Raw genomic sequence first — 22,727 nt, 5'->3', positions numbered from 1 at the left:
ATATTAATCATAACTATAATATAATATAATCTTATAACCATTAACTCATAATGTAAAAATTTTTATAAAAAATATTAAGGCCCGGCCCGTGTTTAACAATCTTAGGCCCGGCCCGGATATATTTTAAAAAAAATTTTTTAGGCCCGGCCCTGCCCGGATATGTTTAAAAAAATTTTTTAGGCCCGGCCCGGGTATTAAAATACGGGCCGGGTTTAGGGCCGGGCCTGCAGGTCTCTGGTTTATATATAGAAAATGAATTATTATAATATAAACATTTATTGAATATAGACCGAAATGAAAATAAAAAACAACACAAGCAAAACCAAGCCCCATAAAAATAATTATATTAATATTAAATATATATGTTTATATGTATGATTTATATAAGATAAGATGTATTTTTAATATAAAAAATATATTAAGGAAATTTATAATAACCCCCCTTCCCCCCTCCCCCCCAATTAAAATAAGCCATATTTGTTACACAAACATAATCCAATGTTTGTGATTAAAGATTTTTCTGGATTAGAGTGGAATCTTTACTTAAAATATTTTGATTCAAACATAACATCACCATTTTATCTGATAAATCATTAAATATAAAGAAAAATATAAAAATAACCTTGATAGATATCTTATTAAATATAAATTTTAATTTAAAATCTATATTTTTTATATTATCATGCATACAATATATAGTAAAAAAAGGAAGATACAAAAGTGGAGCAGAAAAACTTCATGATAAATATTGTAAAGAACTTAAGATAGGTGGTGAAAATCCAAAACAGCAAAGTTGTCACTTTTCAATATAACAACTACAAACTTATCAAAAACATCTTCATTTCTTGCTTCTTCAGACTCATTTATGCTTCAAAAAAAGGTGATAATACAATGTTGCCTGACATTCAAATTCTTACCATGGAAAGTCCACATAAATCACATCTAAAAAAATCATCCATCTTTATGTTTATTATAAATATCTTCACCCATAATAAGTTTTAGTTCATGTTCTAATATAACATCTGATTTTTCTCATACTCAAACCACAAATTTAATAAAATGACCATTAACATTTTCTATCCCTAACTTTAAAGGATCATCTTTATCTACATTACAAATACCTTCATTTTTATATACATTACAAATACCCACATCTATGAATTCTAATCGAATATCTGGCTTTTCAAGCACAGAAGCAGCAAATTTAAAGAAAAAGATCTCATCTATTAATTCAAATTTATTTTATTTAAATTCAAAGGCAACAGTTCCACAAAAACTTGCCTTTTTACAACAATATCCCATCCAATACGTGAACCTGAGAACATCGCGTTTGTATTATAGAGTAGTTATGGAAGATAAAGTACCACGAAATTGGCTTTCAGTTGCTATAATTAATCATGAAATTAAAGCTATTTACTGCTCAATTTGTATAGCTTTTGCTTATGAAAATTTATTTTCAAATGGGCACCAATTTTAAACATATATTCTGTTGTTGAAATTCATAAAAATTCAACTGTTCATATACACGCAATGGAATACTTTTTTAAGACATCCAGTGAGAACAGCATACAAGAATTCAGTTAATAATAAACTTAGGAAAAGCAGATTTCAAAAAATACATATATAATAAAACATATATTTAAAATTGTTAAGTGATTGCATCAAAATATGCCATATGGTGCTTCTGATTGTTATGAAACCTTATTAAGTTTTGAAGATATAAATTTAATCATGGCAATTTTCTAGAACTGATACGTCACCTATTTAATTATGATTCAATCTTGAATGATCATTTAAATAAGGCCATTCAAAGAAGCAAACATAGGAAGGAAAAACTTAAACTCTCAGGCAAGTTATATTCCAAGGGAATAGGTTACTTAATTACCTTAGGCAAGTTATATTCCAAGGGAATAGGTTACTTAATTACCTTATTACGACCGTTGACAAGGTTATTGATCAATTCTATACACGCTTAAAAAGTGAATTAAGGAACAACTGGGAAATAAAAGATTTAGCAAACAGATGGACTGCACTCAGGCTATATGCATATATGATAAAGCTATGTTTGTTGCGGTACATTTATAATGGAGAAATTACAGATAACTATCTGCAGTAGTTTAAGCTACTAATTCTTCAAGTAAAGGACTTTTGATTTATTAAGTTCTTGTTTCTTTAAACAAGGGCTATAATTAAATAATATAATTGGAGAATCTTTTGATGGTACAGCTAACGCGAGAAGTGAATTTGTTGGCTTGCAACCTCAAATTAAGCAAGAAGTGCCAGCCAGTATATATTTGGTGCTATACACTTCTTAACTTATGTGTTTGTGACACATGTGGTAATCTCGAATCGAAAAATCTATTTGGATTACTAAATAGGTCTGCGACATTTTTTTTAATGAATCTTATAAAAGAATGGAAGTTTGAACGAATGTTAGTATGAATAACCCGCTTATGGTTCAAAAAAATTAAAAAAGATTCAAAAAATTGGGGAAACAAAAAGGTGGGCACGCGAGAAAGCAGTTTTTTTGGATGTTTAATGAAAAAAATGCGCTAACTTCTACTACAATAAGTGCCTTACATTATATATATAATTAAAAAAATTTGATGCAAAAACGACTTACAATAAACTTAGACATTTTGACTGCCAAATGGTTGAAGATTCTAAATTTTCTTTAAAATCTATAAATTTGGCCGATTTGATAATACCTGATGACATATGCATGGAAACTGAAATACCGCAGCGTATAATTAGTCGTAAAAAGAAGATGTTTTTTGAGGAATGTTTAGATGAACGTCCAAATGACTCTTCAAATTTACAGAATAGAAGTGTTTCGTGATATCATTGATCAGATAGTAACTAGTTTTATAGAAAGATTTTCGAAAAATCAACATTTAATAACTGATGCTCAATATTTCCATCTCAGAAGTTTTGAAATTAATAGGGAAGGTATAATAATTAAAGAGGCTTTTAAAAGAATCTCTTCGTTAGCAAAGATAAATAGGGAGGAACTGCGAGTAGAACTAATTTCATTCTCTAGAATATATAGCAATTTACTCATTAGCTTGAAGTAGAGTACAAAAAATTTGATTTTTCATAGTTGATTACACGTCAGAAAGCGAAAGTGAAGAATTTCTAGATTCTATGAAAAAAAGTTTGAAAATGGAGATTTTTTAACCATATGCAATATAAAATGCAAGCAATGTTTGATATGTGTATATGAGATGTTATGCCGATATGATATGTATCTGCACTGCATATGCAAATTTATATATAGTATATATGAATATCTACTCACCTTTTCACAAGTAATTGTGAACGAACCTTTAGCAAATTAAAATAATTATAGAGTGCGAGCAACAATTGGGCAGGATTATTTAGAAGTCTTTTAAATGGCGTCGGTAGAAAGGTTAGAAGAAATAAAATTAAGTGAGATTCTTGAATATCTGCGCAAATGTCCACCATAATGAGAAAATTGTTAAGCTAACCTTGGTAAAAATTTAACCATAAGCATAATTTCAGCAAATTCTTTTCTTTCCAAATGTTCAAACCCGATTTAATAGTAAACGTTTAATAATTTCTTATAGTATTCATTTTATATCATCTATTAGAAATTTCCCATCAGGCCTTTAATCTCCCATCCACCCCTGTTTATATTTATATGCAATTAAACTAATTCAATCATTCAAACAAAATGCGTCAAGTGAGTTGACACAAAATGAAGTAATTTATTTCAATTTTTATAAAATTATATTTTTATTTTATAGTAACTAATAAAACTCGAAAGTCTAATAAAAATTTAATATTGTTGTAAAAAATAAAATGCAGGGTGAGATAGTTCTAAGAACATCCAATATAAGATCAGAAATCGTGAGAAACTTTATTCATGATATGGAAGAAGCCTCAAGCTAATATTTATTGTATACAACACTCATAAAGTTTAAAAAAGTAATAATATATATTTATTTCTTTCCAAGTTTATAATTGGGTCTGGGTGTATTGAAATCACATTTTTAAAAATATTATTATGTGGACTAAGAGCTGATTAAATCTACCAGAATAAATATCATATCTTATATAATTTTTTAATTTTTATAATTGATTTACATATTTCTTGGATATGCCATAACAACCAAAATTATTTAAAAAAAGATGAGATAAAGATTTACTGTGTAAAGCCTTAATTGATATATGTATTAAATAAATCAAAATCTAAGGATCTATTTCTTTTTACAAATACCACACAGATTGGGTTAATCCGTTATATATATGTTCATACTAGTGCTGTAAAGTAACGTCAAAAAAACGTGGTTACCTTTTCTGAAGAAAAGGAACATTATTTGTTACCTTCTTCTAGAGGTAACGAGTAACGGTAACGCGTTTCTTTTTTTTGAGTAACGGTAACGCAAAACGTTACTCGTTTAAATTTTTTCTTAAAAAATATTAAAAAAAGAAACACATGTTTTATTGTACTATAAAATTACTTTTATTTATTTTTTAATAATTTTAGCCGAGTTTTTAGTTTATATTAACCGCCATTTCTTCATTTTTATTTTAAATTCTCGTTGTTAAATTTTTAGTCGAATGTTAATCTAATTATTCAATCAAAATTCAAAGTAAATGTTAATAATAATATTATTATTCTATTTTATAATTTATTTGAAGAATATTTGGTCCTTAGTAATTACTTCTTCAGATGAAGATGATTTAACCCTTCCCTGGCCCCAATTTGAAACATATTTTACAACCATTAAAATTAAGGGTACAAAGTCTACACTTTGTAAATGTAAATTATGTTCGCAAATATTTCAACCTCAATGTCCAGCAGTTTAAACTTAAAAAAGCATATGAAGGTAAAAAGATTAATTAATATATTATAATATACTTTAATTATAGAATATTAAATCATGGGTATTATAAAATAACCATTAAAAGAAGTATTCTTTCATAATATTTTGAAAAGCTTAATCATTAAATTAAAATATAAGCAATTAAACTATACTATAGTATAGGGCTGGAAACCAAGATTAACAAAATATTAGTATAGGTTCAAAATATTATATTGGGTTTAAACAATATTGTCTAGGTATTGCTATAAATTGTTAATAAATTTAAAAAATAAAATAGTGATTTTAAAAAACTGTTTAAATAATATCAATATTGTTTTAGAGAACTGAATCTAGATATTTATCCTGATTCCTTTTTAAATGATAATTCGGAATTCTGAAAAAGATAAGAAATTGAAAAATTATCTTTGGCAATCATATTTTTAATGATTTCCAAGACAATAAGCTTAGTGAGGGATTAAATAATGAAATTAAATTTTTAAAAGATTAATCTTCAATTATTGAAAAAAACAAGTTATTTTAAAAAAAAATTCAGGAATTATAATATTTTAATTAAAAAATTATAGACTGTACATTTCTCAAAAATGGAAGAGATTAATGAACATTTGAATAATAATTTTAAAAAAAATTGAAATCAACTCACACTCATTGAAATGCAAAATCCATCAAAATTAGAGATAAAAATAGCACAATCAGCTGTTAATGAAATAGTTTAATTTTGTAATTGCAACCATTTTCAATTTTAGAAAGTACTGCATTTATTAATATTATCAAAAAATTACAGCCAACTAAAAATGTGATGTTTAGGCCTAGCTCGTATTAAATTAACAGCATATGACACTGTGGCAAAGAAATTAGTGGATATATTGTGTATCCTAAATATTGTCTGTGGATTCTTGGTCAGCTTATCATCGTTATATAAAATATATTTTTTATAGATTATATTATCTTTTAAAAAAGTTCTTATTTATGGATGACGGTACACTGGCCTCAGATCTTCAGCCTGCTTAGCTTGTAAAAGGCTAAACCAAAAACACATATTTGATTATCTAGCAAAAATAATCTTTGAAATTTTTACCACATATAAGATACAAAATAAAGTGACCAAATGCATTACCAACAATGCTAGAAATTATATAATAGCTTTCAAGTAAAAAAATTATAATATATTTATTAAAAATTTATTAGAGTATATGTATGAACAGGAGAGGAATCGGATGATAAAATAGTTCCTCTGCCATTATTTGATCTATTTTAAAATCAAAATACTAATGATAGTATTTTAAACTTAACTAAGCATCAATCCTGTTCAGCTCACACTTTAAATCTCATTGCAAGTGTTGACATGGAAAAGACAGGTAACGATACCCATTTTAAAACCATTTCAAAGATTACATTTTCTAAGTGTTAGCGATTGTGGAATAAACATGAGTAATCTTCAAACTGTGCATCCATTTTTAAGGAAAACATGAGAAGATATCTGATTATACCAGTTATAACAAGATGGAACTATTTTTATAATTCCGTAAAAGATTAGATAGTCTTATTAAAGAGAATTGCCAAAAATTTGACGAATCTTGTGATAAATCTGAATTACAGAGATTTTCAGATAACGACAAGTCGTTCATGGATGAATATTATATGGTTAGTGTTGATTAAGAAATATGATATGCATATATATGATTTTATAGGTTATGGAACCGATTGCTACGGCTCTTTTAATTTGTGATATCTCATTCCCACGCTAATTATAATATTAAAATTTAAAAAAATGGCTTTAAATAATTTCAAGTTTTGTAAACCACTTATTAATTAAATCCTGAGAGGCATAGATAAAAGGTGTACAGTTCAAATATTACTTACAAGCTATATTCTGATTATCTTTCATTTTCAATAGATTCAAACACATCTAGTGTTGCGTAATCGGCTAAAAACTACGCCTAAGCCTAATAAGGCTAAGCCTAAAAATCGGCTAAGCCTAATTAGGCTAAGCCTAAAAATCGGCTAAGCCTATTAGGCTAAGCCTAATAATCGGCTAAGCCTAATTAGGTAAGCCTAAAAATCGGCTAAAACTAAAAATCGGCTAGCCTAATTAGGTTAAGCCTAAAAATCGGCTAAGCCTATATATATCTGCTAAAATTAAATTAGTCAAAATTCTGCATCGATGCTTAGTATTAATTATTATTTATTTATTTTAGTAAAATAATTTATTTTATTTATATTTAATGTAAATATTTTATTATTATCAACAAATAAACATGATATGATTTAATATTTTTTATTTATATTAATATATTTTGAAATGAAAAAAAATTTATTTATTTGATGTTATTTTAATAAAAAAAATAATATGCTGCTATATTGTAAAATTGTAATATTCTTTTTAATATAATTTATTAGTGATTTTTACAATCTTCTTTATAAATACATCTTTTATTGAGGAATTATATTGTAAATTTTATTAGATAAATAAACAATCTTTTAGGTGAAATCTTTTATAATTTTTTTATCATTTAAAATTATCTATTTTTTATTAAATGAGGTGGATTTTATGAAACTTTTTTGATGATTTTATATGATCTTTTTAAGGATAATATTTTAATGTGACAATTGTCATAATCGTTATTTTATAAGTTTTTTGAATTTTTTTGAAGAAAATAGGTTAAAATAAGTATTAATAACATGTGTAAATATAAATTTAGTGAAGATGTACCAAAGAAAAGTGACAATTGTCATAATCGCTATTTTTAAAGTTTTTTGATTTTTTTTGACGACAATATGTTAAAATAAGTATTAATAACATGTTTAAATAAAAATTTAGTGAAGATGTACCATAGAAAAGTGACAATTGTCATAATCGTTATTTTATACGTTTTTTGAATTTTTTTGAAGAAAATAGGTTAAAATAAGTGTGTAAATATAAATTTAGTGAAGATGTACCATAGAAAAGTGACAATTGTCATAATCGTTATTTTATACGTTTTTTGAATTTTTTTGAAGAAAATAGGTTAAAATAAGTAGTAAAAACATGTTTAAATAAAAATTTAGTGAAGATGTACCATAGAAAAGTGACAATTATCATAATCGTTATTTTATAAGTTTTTGGAATTTTTTTGAAGAAAATTTGTTAAAATAAGTATTAATAACATGTGTAAATATAAATTTAGTGAAGATGTACCATAGAAAAGTGACAATTGTCATAATCGTTATTTTATAAGTTTTTTGAATTTTTTAGAAGAAAATATGTTAAAATAAGTATTGGTAACATGTTTAAATAAAATTTAGTGAAGATGTACCATAGAAAATTGACATTGTCATAATGGTTATTTTTAAAGTTTTTTGAATTTTTTGACGAAAATATGTTAAAATAAGTATTAATAACATGTGTAAATATAAATTTAGTGAAGACAATGAAAAGTGACAATTGTCATAATCGTTATTTTTAAAGTTTTTTGAATTTTTTGACGAAAATATGTTAAAATAAATATTAATAACATGTGTAAATATAAATTTAGTGAAGATGTACTCTAGATAAGCGACAATTGTCATAATCATTATTTTTTTATTTTTTTGATTTTTGTTGACGAAATAATAACATGTTTAAATAAAAATTTAGTGAAGATGTACTATAGAAAAGTGACAATTGTCATAATCGTTATTTTTAAAATTTCTTTGATGTAAATGGGTAAAAATATAGATTGTAAAATTAAAATTGCCTGAGTATATGCCATAGAAACACATATGGTAATAATAGATTCTTCCCCAAAAACAGGAGCAAATTGGCATTTTATTACATTTGTTCATCGGGTCAGAAAATATGCAAAATTTATATCATAATATCTAATCCTAAGTTAGAAATTATTATTTTTTTTACCAATTTTCATCAGACAATCTTGTTTTAAAATTTGGGTAAACTTTTTTTTCTATTTTAAAATCAATATCGATGCAAGTTAACTATTTTCGTCAAAAAAAATCAAAAAACTTTAAAAATAACGATTATGACAATTGTCGCTTATCTAGAGTACATCTTCACTAAATTTTTATTTAAACATGTTATCAATACTTATTTTAAAATATCTTTGTCAATAAAATTCAAAAAACTTTAAAAATAGCGATTATGACAATTGTCACTTTTCATTGGTACATCTTCACTAAATTTATATTTACACATGTTATTAATACTTATTTTAACATATTTTCGTCAAAAAAATTCAAAAAACTTTAAAAATAACGATTATGACAATTGTCACTTTTCTATGGTACATCTTCAGTAAATTTATATTTACACATGTTATTAATACTTATTTTAACAAATTTTCGTCAAAAAAATTCAAAAAACTTTAAAATTAACCATTATGACAATTGTCACTTTTCATTGGTACATCTTCACTAAATTTATATTTACACATGTTATTAATTCTTATTTTAACATATTTTCGTCAAAAAAATTCGAAAAACTTTAAAAATAACGATTATGACAATTGTCACTTTTCTATGGTACATCTTTACTAAATTTATATTTACACATGTTATTAATACTTATTTTAACAAATTTTCGTCAAAAAAATTCAAAAAACTTTAAAATTAACCATTATGACAATTGTCACTTTTCATTGGTACATCTTCACTAAATTTATATTTACACATGTTATTAATTCTTATTTTAACATATTTTCGTCAAAAAAATTCGAAAAACTTTAAAAATAACGATTATGACAATTGTCACTTTTCTATGGTACATCTTCACTAAATTTATATTTACACATGTTATTAATACTTATTTTAACAAATTTTCGTCAAAAAAATTCAAAAAAACTTTAAAATTAACTATTATGACAATTGTCACTTTTCATTGGTACATCTTCACTAAATTTATATTTACACATGTTATTAATTCTTATTTTAACATATTTTCGTCAAAAAAATTCGAAAAACTTTAAAAATAACGATTATGACAATTGTCACTTTTCTATGGTACATCTTCACTAAATTTATATTTACACATGTTATTAATAATTATTTTAACAAATTTTCGTCAAAAAAATTCAAAAAACTTTAAAATTAACCATTATGACAATTGTCACTTTTCATTGGTACATCTTCACTAAATTTGTATTTACACATGTTATTAATACTTATTTTAACATACTTTCTTCAAAAAAATTCCAAAAACTTATAAAAGAACGATTATGACAATTGTCACATTAAAATATTATCCTTAAAAAGATCATATAAAATAACATCAAAAAAGTTTCATAAAATCCACTTCATTTAATAATAAATAGATAATTTAAAAAAATGATAAAAGATTTCACCTAAAAGATTGTTTATTTATCTAATAAAATTTACAATATAATTCCTCAATAAAAGATGTATTTACAAAGAAGATTGTGAAAATCACTAATAAATTATATTTAAAGAATATTACATTTTTACAATATAGCAGCATATTATTTTTTTTTATTAAAAAAACATCAAATAAATAAATTTATTTTCATTTCAAAATATAATAATATAAATAAAAAATATATAATCCTATCATGTTTATTTGTTGATAATAATAAAATATTTACATTAAATATAAATAAAATAAATTATTTTACTAAAATAAATAAATAATAATTAATGCTAAGCATCGATGCAGAATTTTGAATAATTTATTTTAGCCAATTTTTAGGCTTAGCCGATTTTCAGGCTTAGCCTAATTAGGATTAGCCGATTTTTAGGCTTAGCCTAATTAGGTTTAGCCGATTTTTAGGCTTAGCCTAATTAGGTTTTAGCCGATTTTTCCACCTAAAATCTCGGCTAAGCCGTTTTTAGTCGGCTAAAATTAGCCGATTACGCAACACTAAACACATCTATAAAGATGAATATATACTATACGCAATAATTCACCCGCTATTTGAATTGGATTGGCCCTGGATACAATTAAAGGTCAACAAAGGAAGAATGCTTGAACTTATTTCCAGTTTGAGAAAAGATTCTGATAAAGAAAGAGCAGACTTAATTCCTTTATCCAATACACATACCAAAATATATTCTGATAAAGATTAAAAAAAATTTGATAAGGAAATGAATGAAGATCCTTGTGAAGATGATCTATTAATTAAGCTTTTTTCAAAATAAATATAATTCTTTGAATATTTTTAATAAATTCCTCGAAATAAAATTTTTATTTATTAAAAATACAACTCTCCCATCCTTTGCCTCAATTGAACTTGTGTTTAGCACTGCAAAAGGTTTGTTGAGCACAAAACGCTCCTGTTTGACTGATCAAAATTTCGAAATATTGTTGCTAAAAATAAATAAAAAATTGTTACACGAAGATGTTATCTTATATATAATATATTATAATTATATATATATAATTTTTTCACATCATATTATATATTCTTTTTGTATAGTTTTATTTATATTATATATTGTAAGAAAAAAATAAATATTTTTTTTGGATATAATAATTAATTTTTTAAGTAATGAGTAACTCGTTAATTTTTTGAATAGTCAGTAACACGCGTTCCTTTAAAAGGAAACGAGTAACGATTACGCGTTACTTTTTTCAGAGAGTAAAGGTGTTTCTTTTTTGCAGTAAAGTTTAAAGCACTAGTTCATACACATCCTATTGATAATATGCAAGCCAATGATATATATAACTATAGATTGGTGATCATGCATAAAAAAACGTCCACACATTGAATCAGCTGTAGCGCCATTTTGTAGCTTGTACGTTGATCAAATGCCTCAATAATAATAATAATTTTTAAAAATTTTATATCTAGAAAGAAAACTTAAATTGGTGCGGTTGCATCCGGTGGAAAATTTGAAGTGATAGAACGGTAAATATTATTTTATTTTAATCATATTTATTTACAGATTCTATGAACATTATATCTCAATATTGATAGTAATTAAAACTTACACTAAAGAAATTAAGCTTAAAATCAGCCATCACCCACCTTTAAAGTAATTAAATTATACTGTAATTTTTTGATATAGGCTTTTTCTTTGTCCCACGCCTTTTAAATTAAAGTCTATAAAGGTTTAAGCAACATTTTTCGAAATGTTGTGCCTACAGGTACGTGCGGCTTGCCCACTAACGTGTGGAGGGTTCCTCATATTTTTACTTTTATACCCAAATTAAATTGTTCCAATCAGATGGAAATGAGGAAAACCTAGCGTAGCTCTGTTGAATCTTCAATGCTAGAGGGCAAAAGCGCTATATATCACGTATCACATAATAATTTGTTAATAATGTGATTAATTATGTAAAATAATCAAATGAATCCTAACCTCAACTGATCTTCAATTAAATTATATTATAATTCTCTAAAATATAAAAACTCACATTTAATCCAATAGTAGTACATAATATCATAAAATTACTTTCACCCTAAATTATTCAGAGACATAGATTGCTACAATATCACTGAAACAAAAATCACCAAAATTATACCCATACAAATATTCCATACTTATATCTATTACACCCTCAAATATTCAACCAAATAAGGTCCACTGCCTATATATAATTGCCAAAAAAACTTACCACACAGATTCCTTTGACTCAATCAAGAAAATACTTCTTTCAAACATAGTTTTAAGTTAATTTATCTACTTGATTAATATTATTATAAAAAATAAATTTATTTTTAAACATTCCTCAACCATTTAACTCCCAATTATTTAATAGAAAATTTATTTTATACATATTAATTGTAAATATCAAAATCATTTAATTTTTTTATATATTTTTGTTATTTTTTCTAAGAAAATTAGTTTTTATAGTTTTATCAAATTCACTTGATGTTTCTATAAAAATCTTACTATCCACTTATTGTTCATTTATGGAATCCTTATTATTAAATATAATAATATTTTATGATTTATATCTTATTAATAAATAAAAATGATGCACCGATATTTATTGTAGTTGCTAGTACTTTTAATTTTAGGTAATATAGTTATTTATACCTTAAAATAATAATCAAAATTTATATAAAAAAAAGAGATCTGTATAGATATAATTAAATAAAATATACAAATTTTGAAGAGAAATCTGTGTTGTTAATTTTTTTTCTTACTTTTTTAACTTATTTTTATTTTGTATTATTAATTTTTTTATAAAGGATGAACCAAAAATATACTCTAAAAGTAGATATGAAGATCAATAAATTATGTTAAGAATATAAGATTTTATAAAAAAATATCCTTTCAATTAAAAATTATTTTGGATTATATGTCCTAGATGAAATAAGTTTTTGATCCATCTTAAAAGATGGATAAAGAGCTCACCTATCTTAATTTTTAAATTACTATTATGTAATAATCATTTATTATTATTTTTGTTTTAATTATTTCATCTTAATTATAAATGACAAATGAAAACATCTTTTATTTTTTTTTCAATAAAAACATAATGTAATAATAACATTATTTGCAAGAGTATAAATAATAATATAAATCATTTAAATAAGGTTTATACAATAAATATATAAAAATGTAAATGTGTACACTTTAAAAAACAAAATGTATTTTTAACAATGTGATGATTCACATTCATATTATCTTTGATTATAAATATTCATCCCTTTTGATTCGATCATCACCTATAAAAAATAAAATATATTTACATTAGCATACATAATATATAATATCATAATTTTTATAATATGGCTTATATCAGGCCTGTTCTTTATACAATTAAATTTTTAAAATATAAAAGAAGATATAAATATTAATTTACATGACTTATTGATTATTAAATTGTATTACTTTTGTAAGATTTTGCCTCATACAAGTTCTCAATTCCTGGTTTCTCAAGTCAGCAAAATGAAAAAATCTAATATTTAAATATCTTTAAAAAAATAGTATTAAAACTAATAAATGATTACCTTTGAACAATTTTTACAAGAATTTGAAAATGGCTGTAACCAATTTCATGTTCATTAATATGTTCAGTAAGATCAATAAAAATATTTGAACCAATTATTTTGGAAAAAACGAACACTTCCATTTATTTAATAATATTTTTATGTTTAATATCATTTTGATAAGTTCTAAATGAACTTTCACAAATTTGGCATAATATTGACATATTAGATGAAGGAATCACTAACCCCCCATTATTTTTAAAATTTATGAGCATATTATTTATATTTTTATCAGAAACCTGCAAAGGCACCATTTGCACGGCCCGGCCCGGTTTTAAATTTTTTTAGGCCCGGCCCGGATTTAAAAATTTAAGGCCCGGCCCGGATATTTTTTAAAAAAATTTTTAAGGCCCGGCCCGGGTTTAAAAATTTCAGGCCCGGCTCGGAATTTTTTAAAATTATATTCGACCTGGTATATACAAAAATTCACCTATGAGGTATTTTACCATATTTTTCAGCAAGTTATATCGCTTATTATTTAAAAAATACATGAAAAAAGCTAATATTTTGAGAATATTATATAGAATTTATAAAAATTATAAAACTGTTATTTATAAAAATAATTATTTTGAGCATATATTATATTTTATATTGCATTTATAAAAATAAAACTAATATCATAAGAACGGTAATAATATTTTGAGCATATACTATATTTTATATTGCATTTAAAAAAAATAAAACTAATATTTAATTTATAAAAATGGAAAATATTTTGAGAATATAATATATTGTATTTAATTTACTATTTAATTTATAAAATAAAAATAAATCGCTATTTAAAAAAAATGCATGTATAATAAATAGTATTTTGAAAATGTAATCTTATTGCACAATATTAAATTTATTTTCTAATATAAATTTTTAACAAAAGAAGATAATTGTATTATATAATATTGTAAAAAAAAATAATGGAAAATGTTGGATTAAAAACTTTCATGACTCAAGGTAAAATATAATAAATGCAATAAATATTTGACATTTTGCAAAGTAAAAAACCAGCATGATTGACGAAACCCTATACTCAAGAAAGATATTAAAAATTCACAAATTATCATGAAGATAGAGAAGCATATCTACCTTTTCAGGTTAAAGATTACTTCTTCTTTCTTCAAGAATTCTCCCAGTAGTGGAAAAATTCCGCTCACAGCTTGCACTTGAAGCAGGAATTGCCAATACCCGTTTTGCCAATTTTGCTAAAATTGGAAATTCGCTTTGATGAGCCGCCCACCACTCTGACGAATTATCCACCTTAAATGTTTCATCTATTTTTTATTTATGTAATTATAATATTCATCATCGGGTATTGACATATTACCAGAATTACCATCGCCCCATTTGTCATAAAACGATTCAGTTTGTGTAACAACAGTCGTAATTTGACTGGTCGGTGGTATTTCATTTACTTCCTGAGCCTCTTGTAATTTAATATAATCTTTTATATAGTTTTCCGTCATCTTGCGATCTGTCCCTGACAACATACGTAATTGCTTGAATTTGGGACAGAGAAAAAGTGAAATAAAATGATACTTGTGTAAAACAAATTTTTCAATTAAAAAATGCTTTATATTGAGTAATCAATTTTATTTCTCCTTTTTCGCTTTGAAAGGTATTACAAACTTCAAGAAGTTCAAAATTACCACTTTAAAAAGAGTACAAGAGTCCGACTGTAACTCAACAATAGCTCTGTTAAAATTCTCAAGAATTTTGACTAGATCCTGAAGGATCGGAAAGTCTATAATATAATACTTTTCCGATCCCCCATGTTCTTGAAGAACTTTTATAATTTCTTCATTTTGAGAATAAACAGATTTGAGCATATTGTATTAAGAGTTCCAGCGGACTTCTATATCTTGATAAAGGGCTTTCAAATGCTGGCATTTATTACTTTGTTTTAAATGCCCCACTAATATTTTAGTATTATCTATTGTTGATTTTATTAATGGGATATTACTTTCCAAATATTTGAAGTTAAATAAATTTCTTAAAATTGTATTTAATATATGACAAGAACAATTTAATCGTTCATTTAACTCCAAAGCTTTTATAATATTTTTACCTTGGTTTGTAACAAATATTATATTAATAAAATCGTTAGTGTTAAAATTAAAATTATGAAAATTTTTTAATAGTTCATCCTTAACTACTTTACTAGTCTTTGACACTTCTTTAAATTTAGCGGTAAATAGGTTTCTCTTCACTAACTTCCAGTCATCTGATATATAGTGCATGTTAACTGTTATAAACGAGTTCTTTTTATGGTCATCGCACCATATATCAGTGGAAGCAGCCATAAATCGATTCTTGATTACTGGGGCAATGGTATCAACCAAAATGTTTCTTATTTTATTACATTTTTCTTTAAGGTGGGGTGATAGAGTGGTGGGATGTGAAATCAATGAGTTGATATCTATTTTACCATACTTTGCCCCAACATCGACTAGAGCCTGGCTGAATTCAAGAAACCCATTCCCAGCTATCATTTCGAAAGATCTAATATCTTTTGCGTAAAGTGTTAAGGAATGATCTATAAATTTTTCTTTTAAATATTTTATATTACATTTATAGGTTGGTTTTTCAGGTGTAAAATTTTTTTATTAATTTTCATGGATTTACTATCACATTTATGTCTTTTTAAATGTGATGTACCATGTTTATAATATAAGATAATATACTTGAACAATTCTTACATTGTACATAGCCAATGTTTTTTTTATTTTTATCTATGATGATGTTAAATTTAGCCCATATTTCAGATTTTAAATTATTATTTGTATTTCTAAAAGAATAAATATTATTTTTAATTTTATTAATTATATCATTAGTATTATTTGGTAAATATTCTAAAAATTTAGATATGAATTATAAAAAAATATATTATTAATACTTGAATATTGGGGCTTATTTAAGATATTCCTTTATTTGATTGTTTTGGTAAAATATGTTGTAAAAATTTAGATATGAATTATAAAAAAATATATTAATACTTTGAATAAATTTGCAGGAAATTAATAATTAGATCGATCTGTGGGTGTTAGGTAGTGTTAACCATCACCCAATATTATATTAATCATAACTATAATATAATATAATCTTATAACCATTAACTCATAATGTAAAAATTTTTATAAAAAATATTAAGGCCCGGCCCGGGTTTAACAATCTTAGGCCCGGCCCGGATATATTTTAAAAAAATCTTTAGGCCCGGCCCGGATATGTTTAAAAAAAATTTTCTTAGGCCCGGCCCGGGTATATTTATATAGGGCCGGGCCTGCAGGTCTCTGATTTTTATTTATATATGAATCACTGACCATTGCATTAATGCAAACATCACAACATACCTTTTTTTCTTTAATAAGTTGTCGTACTATATATCCCGAAATATAAGTTGACATTATCTAAATATAATGATAATTTCGGGATATGGGGATTTGTTTGGCTAAAATAATAAGATAATGTGGAGGGTATTATTGGATTTGAAATAGTTTTGATAGAATTACATTCATCATCATGATTATTTTGAAAATTTGAACACATTAAATGTGTATTGTCTAAAGAAATGCAATTTCCTGTAATTGTTGCATCCAATTTTGCCATTAATGAAATGCGAACAGCAGATCGAACCTGATATGCTGATGGATTATCATTAAATCCACTCCTGCTATGAATACTACAAAAATATAATTCTAAGTGGTCTTGAGAGGTTTTGTATGTTAAAAAAACCTTAAAAAATTATTATATTATAGTTATATGAAAAACTCTTGTTATAAATTAAATATAATACTTCATTTTTGGGGTTTCCCCAATTAATAACTCCTTTCCCATTTCTAGGATGCTTGGCATAGAAAGAATTAGCCCTTTTACACATGTTTTTTTATTAGATTTATAGCATAAACTCCATTTGTTAACTTGAGTGATTTTAAAGTTTTAATGCACTTGTCAAAATGAGTTTCATATTCTGCAATTGTATTAGTATATAAAGGGGCTTTATATCCTTTACCAAGACAATTTCTTGTATTAAGATAATCAAACATTCTATAAGTTATTTATAAATTTATATCATTATTTTTATTTTACTGATCTATCATCAATATAAAATTAATTGTACCATCACAATTTTCAAATCCAGGAATCTCCTGATGCTGGGCAAAAAGAAGGCTAGTTGCAACATATGCACTAAAAACTTGAACAGCAAGTTTTACCTTTAAAAAATATTTAATAATTATATATTTATTATCAAACTTTCATTTTTTGTTTGTGGAAAGCAATAAGTGCTTTGCGCAATTTATTTGCAGCACGTAAACCTTCGGACTCCTGCAATTTATGTAAATGCTTCCAATCTATTAACTATAAATACAAAATAAATAATTAATCAAATTTAATATAGCTAGCTACCTCTCCATTTGATTCATTTATTAAAATTTCCTCCTCCGCTAATAGATTTCTAAGTAATTTGAGCATATGACAAACATCTAGTTACATATATATTTTTTCCTTATCATAAAATTCCAGCTCAATATATGGAATGATATTATCAGGATCCATACTAACACCAAGCAGTTTGATCATTTTTTTATTAACAGAACAACCATCGCATACTATGGCCTTACAGATAACTCCAGTTTCATTTAGATTGAACAATGCATCTCTCACTAAATTATCTAGGATATCTGAATTCATTTGTGAAACTAGAAAATAGGCTATTGGCATTTTCCAGCTGCTATTAAGACAGGTAGCCATAAGAAACAGTGCCTTTGTTGCTTCTGGACAAGATTTATCTTCCTTTGTTGATTTTGTCCCATCACCTAAATCAACATAACCATGATATTCTGCTTTGTGGAGGTCATAATCTATTTGTGTTTTAATATGCATTTCATCAAGGCTAAGTACGCAATACAACTGCTTTTCTGATTTTTTTTGGTAGCATTTAATTTGGGTAAATGAAATAGAAAGGCAACCTTTATTTAATTTAATTAATTTTTTTTAAAATTATTATAATAAACCTGGCATGATTTCAATCTTACGAATCCATGCCCTTAATGTGGATTCCGAAGGCACACAAAAGTGTGATTTGAGATATCTGTAAGCCTTAGGTGAATAAAAATGCATAGTCAATGCAAATTGACGGAATTCACCTGTATATATTTTTTTTGTGAGTTTGAGATGCCTCCACTGTGTATATGTGTTTTAAGGAATATAGAAGATGTCCTTGTAAAGTGCCTATATAATATTTTCGACATCATCTGATAACAAATTTTCATCTTTTAGTGAAGTGTTTATTGTTTGTAAATTGATTATTTTATTCCTTCTTCTTTTTGAGCTCCTATAATAAGCATGTGCCTTTTTTTAAGCGTTTAATTATAGCCTCTTGGTAAATAATTTTTCTTTTTAATGTTTCATATGTCGCGGAATAATTATGATCATTTGTTATATGTATAAAATTAGATCATTTTCATATAATATATCACTTTTTAATGGTGTTTGTATGTTATTTTAAAATATTATTATAACTATGTAATGATATTGTTAACATACATCATGAAGTGGCTTAGATATACTAAATATCGATGGAATTAAATCTTCCTTCAATAAAATCTTTCCGTATAAAGTATGAATGAAACAAGTATTTTTAAAATGCCTTCCACAAATAATACTATATTTATTAGGCATAAAAATTTTTCTATTTATAGCCTGCAACCATTTTTCCAATAATTCTTTGGATTTTAATGGAAATCTATATTTAAAAATAGGTGAATAATAATGAGTAAAATATAAGATATATTTATGACATTGATACAAAGATAGATAGTATATAAAAATCAATATAAATATCAGATCAGTTATTAGTAATATAGTATTGGATCAGTGAAAATTTGTTGATTGGTAGATCCTTTATTATTATATAGATGGTTTACATATTTTTTACAAATATTTAAAATGAAACTGTATCAGAGTAAATATGTATTTTAAAAATGGCTAACTTAGGCAAAGTTCAAAATAGAAATCTTATCAACTCAAGAGGAAGAAGCATTATTTGTCCTAGCAATAAAAATGAGAAAACTTTATATTTTTACTAAATAAGGAATTTTTAAAATGTTTGTAGCATAATAATGCTTTATGTAATAAATATGTTGCATATAAAAAATAATATATATACATGTGAGTGATAAGAAATATGTGTATTAGATTCTATTTTATTTGTTTTATTACAATTATGAACACAGCACACTCCCATTATCTAAATAAAATAATAAATGCTAGTGATATTAAAAGATCTGTTTTATGTATCCTAACATGCATTAACATAAGATTTATAAGTCCATGGAGGATTAGTTAAACTATATTTTAAAAAATTAAAAGGTGGGTTAGTCTGAGATTCATTTTTTAAATATAATCACCTAGTCCACCTTAAAATCTTATGAAAATTTAAGAACAAAAGATACTATAAAATATTATATCATAAATCGAAACCTTTAAAACTAAATCATAGTAGACTTGTTTTCGAACGCCAATATTTAACAGCAATAAATGGTGTCATAAAGTTATTTTATTTTTTTATTCAACACGCTTGTTTTTTTTTCTTTAACAAACAAATATTAAAAAAAAGTTGTTTATTATTTTTTTTGGTTACTGCCACTCTCGGGGGGTATATTATTTTTATTTTATTTTTTTATTTTATTTTTTTATGTTATTTTTTTTATGTTATTTTTTTTATGTTATTTTTTTATGTTATTATTTTATGATATTTTTTTATGATATTTTTTATCAATTTTTATTTTTATGATATTTTTTTTTATCAATTTTTTATTTTTAAGTTATATTTTTGAGAATTTTGCATACAAATTTAATTTTTTTTGTGGTAAAATATAGGAATTATTAATTCCGCATATTTAAGTTATATTTAGGAGAATTTTGCATACAAATTTAATTTTTTTTGTGGTAAAATATATTAATTATTAATTCCGCATATTTAAGTTATATTTAAGAGAATTTTGCATACAAATTTAATTTTTTTTTGTGGTAAAATATAGGAATTATTAATTCCGCATATTTAAGAGAATTTTGCATACAAATTTAATTTTTTTTGTGGTAAAATATAGGAATTATTAATTCCGCATATTTAGATTATATTTAGGAGAATTTTGCATACAAATTTAATTTTTTTTGTGGTAAAATATTTAAATTATTTTTTCTACAAAATGTTGTATTAGGGGTAAAAAAATATAGAAATTCTTAATTCCGCATCGTTTATATATGGGGGAGAGAGGGGGTAGGTAATGGGTCATTCATTCTCGAAATTTTTTTGATCCTAATGACAGATCCATCCACACCCAAAATGTCGAAAGGCTGTGGCGGGATCTAAAAACAAACTACAAAAGACATGGGGATCGCGATTATATTCATGAATATCTTCTTGAATATTGATATTTTAGAAAATATAAATTGTTAAATCGTTCTGACATTTTCATTCATTTTATAAATGATTGTATTAACTTTAATAATATATTTATTCAATGAATAAAATTGAGTATTTAATACTATATATCGTGTATAAATTTGAATACTATATTTAATTGCGTCATTTAATACTATATTTCGATTTAACTCTTCACTAGAAAGGTTAAAAATCACTTAAACTTCAAAGGTGGGGTCAATAAAAATTTGTAGACCTAAATAAAAAATATAATTTGTAGGCAAAATTCTCCTATAAAAATAATTTAAATATTTTACTACAAAAAAAATTAAATTTGTATGCAAAATTCTCCTAAATATAACTTAAATATGCGGAATTAATAATTCCTATATTTTACCACAAAAAAAATAAATTTGTATGCAAAATTCTCCTAAATATAACTTAAATATGCGGAATTAATAATTCCTAAATTTTACCACAAAAAAATTAAATTTGTATGCAAAATTCTCAAAAATATAACTTAATAAAAAATTGATAAAAAAAAATATAAAAAAATATCATAAAAAAATAACATAAAAAAAATAACAAAAAAAATAACATAAAAAAATAGCAAAAAAAAATAAATTAAAAAAAAAATAATATACCCCCAGAGAGTGGCAGTAACCTATTTTTTTAATAAATTTTTTTTTACGTATTTTAATAAATTTTTTTTTACGTATTTTAATAAATTTTTTTACGTATTTTTTTTATCTAATGGAAAAATAGTAATTTTAAAATTGATGCTTATTTAATATATTTTTATTTAATAGAAATTAAGATATAATTTAGAACTAAAAGATTTTTCTACTTTAAAACAGTTTGTGAGTAATTATGAGAAGAATACCTTATCAAATTATTATATTTTTTTCTACTTTAAAACAGTTTGTGAGTAATTATGAGAAGAATACCTTTTCAAATTATTATATTTAAAACATTTATATTCCAATTGTTAAATTTTTTTATAGATGTTGAGGAATTTAACAATATTCCCAAACAATAGGGTCAATTAATGGGATTAATTGAATGTCTTATTTAATCATGAATTATGTTTTTATTATAATCTTTTGATACTATTAAAAATGTAATATTTCATTATATAAATTAACCTTCATACAATTTTGTCATATAATGTTAATAAAGTAAAACAACCTATATATCCTGGTACACCAGACTTGTTATGCTTTTCATATTTATATAGATGCATGGCCTAAGCTTAATGTTCTAAGATTTATAAATACAATTTTTTATTTTAATCGTAAGGTAAATGTAATATCAAAATTTACTAAATAATATTTATTCAGTTTGATATTTTATATATAAAAGTAAAATATTTTTGTTAGCTTATTAAGACATGGTGACAGATTTCTTAATCAAATCCCAAATATGCTATTATTTTTTTATAAAACATAAAAATAAATTGGCTGAAAGATACTAAAATAAATTGCAAGGGACTTGTGAAAAACATGAACATCAATGTCTACAGCTTATTCTTATGTC

General features: G+C 24.4%; 1 protein-coding gene across 3 annotated transcripts in view; it reads left to right on the top strand.

The window, feature by feature from the left end:
• LOC135930665 (alpha- and gamma-adaptin-binding protein p34-like) overlaps window positions 1-12,518 on the top strand; it is a 91,553-nt gene extending 79,035 nt beyond the window's left edge. Inside the window, exons 9-11 of one of the 3 annotated variants that reach the window (XR_010572853.1) lie at window positions 11,627-11,683; window positions 11,753-11,810; window positions 12,251-12,518. The gene's annotated coding sequence lies outside the window, so the exon portion shown is untranslated. Of the gene's footprint in view, window positions 1-3,828; window positions 3,949-11,626; window positions 11,684-11,752; window positions 11,811-12,250 lie in introns of all 3 variants that reach the window. The other 2 variants (XR_010572849.1, XR_010572854.1) reach the window with 2 other exon arrangements.
• Window positions 12,519-22,727: the final 10,209 nt, after the last annotated feature.

The sequence above is a fragment of the Gordionus sp. m RMFG-2023 genome, chromosome 1 (genome assembly GCF_954871325.1).
Source record: "Gordionus sp. m RMFG-2023 chromosome 1, tfGorSpeb1-WG-v2, whole genome shotgun sequence".
NCBI lineage: Eukaryota > Metazoa > Nematomorpha > Gordioida > Chordodea > Parachordodidae > Gordionus > Gordionus sp. m RMFG-2023.
The sequence above is the reverse complement of the archived record's forward strand: the minus strand, read 5'-3'. Positions and strand labels throughout refer to the sequence as shown.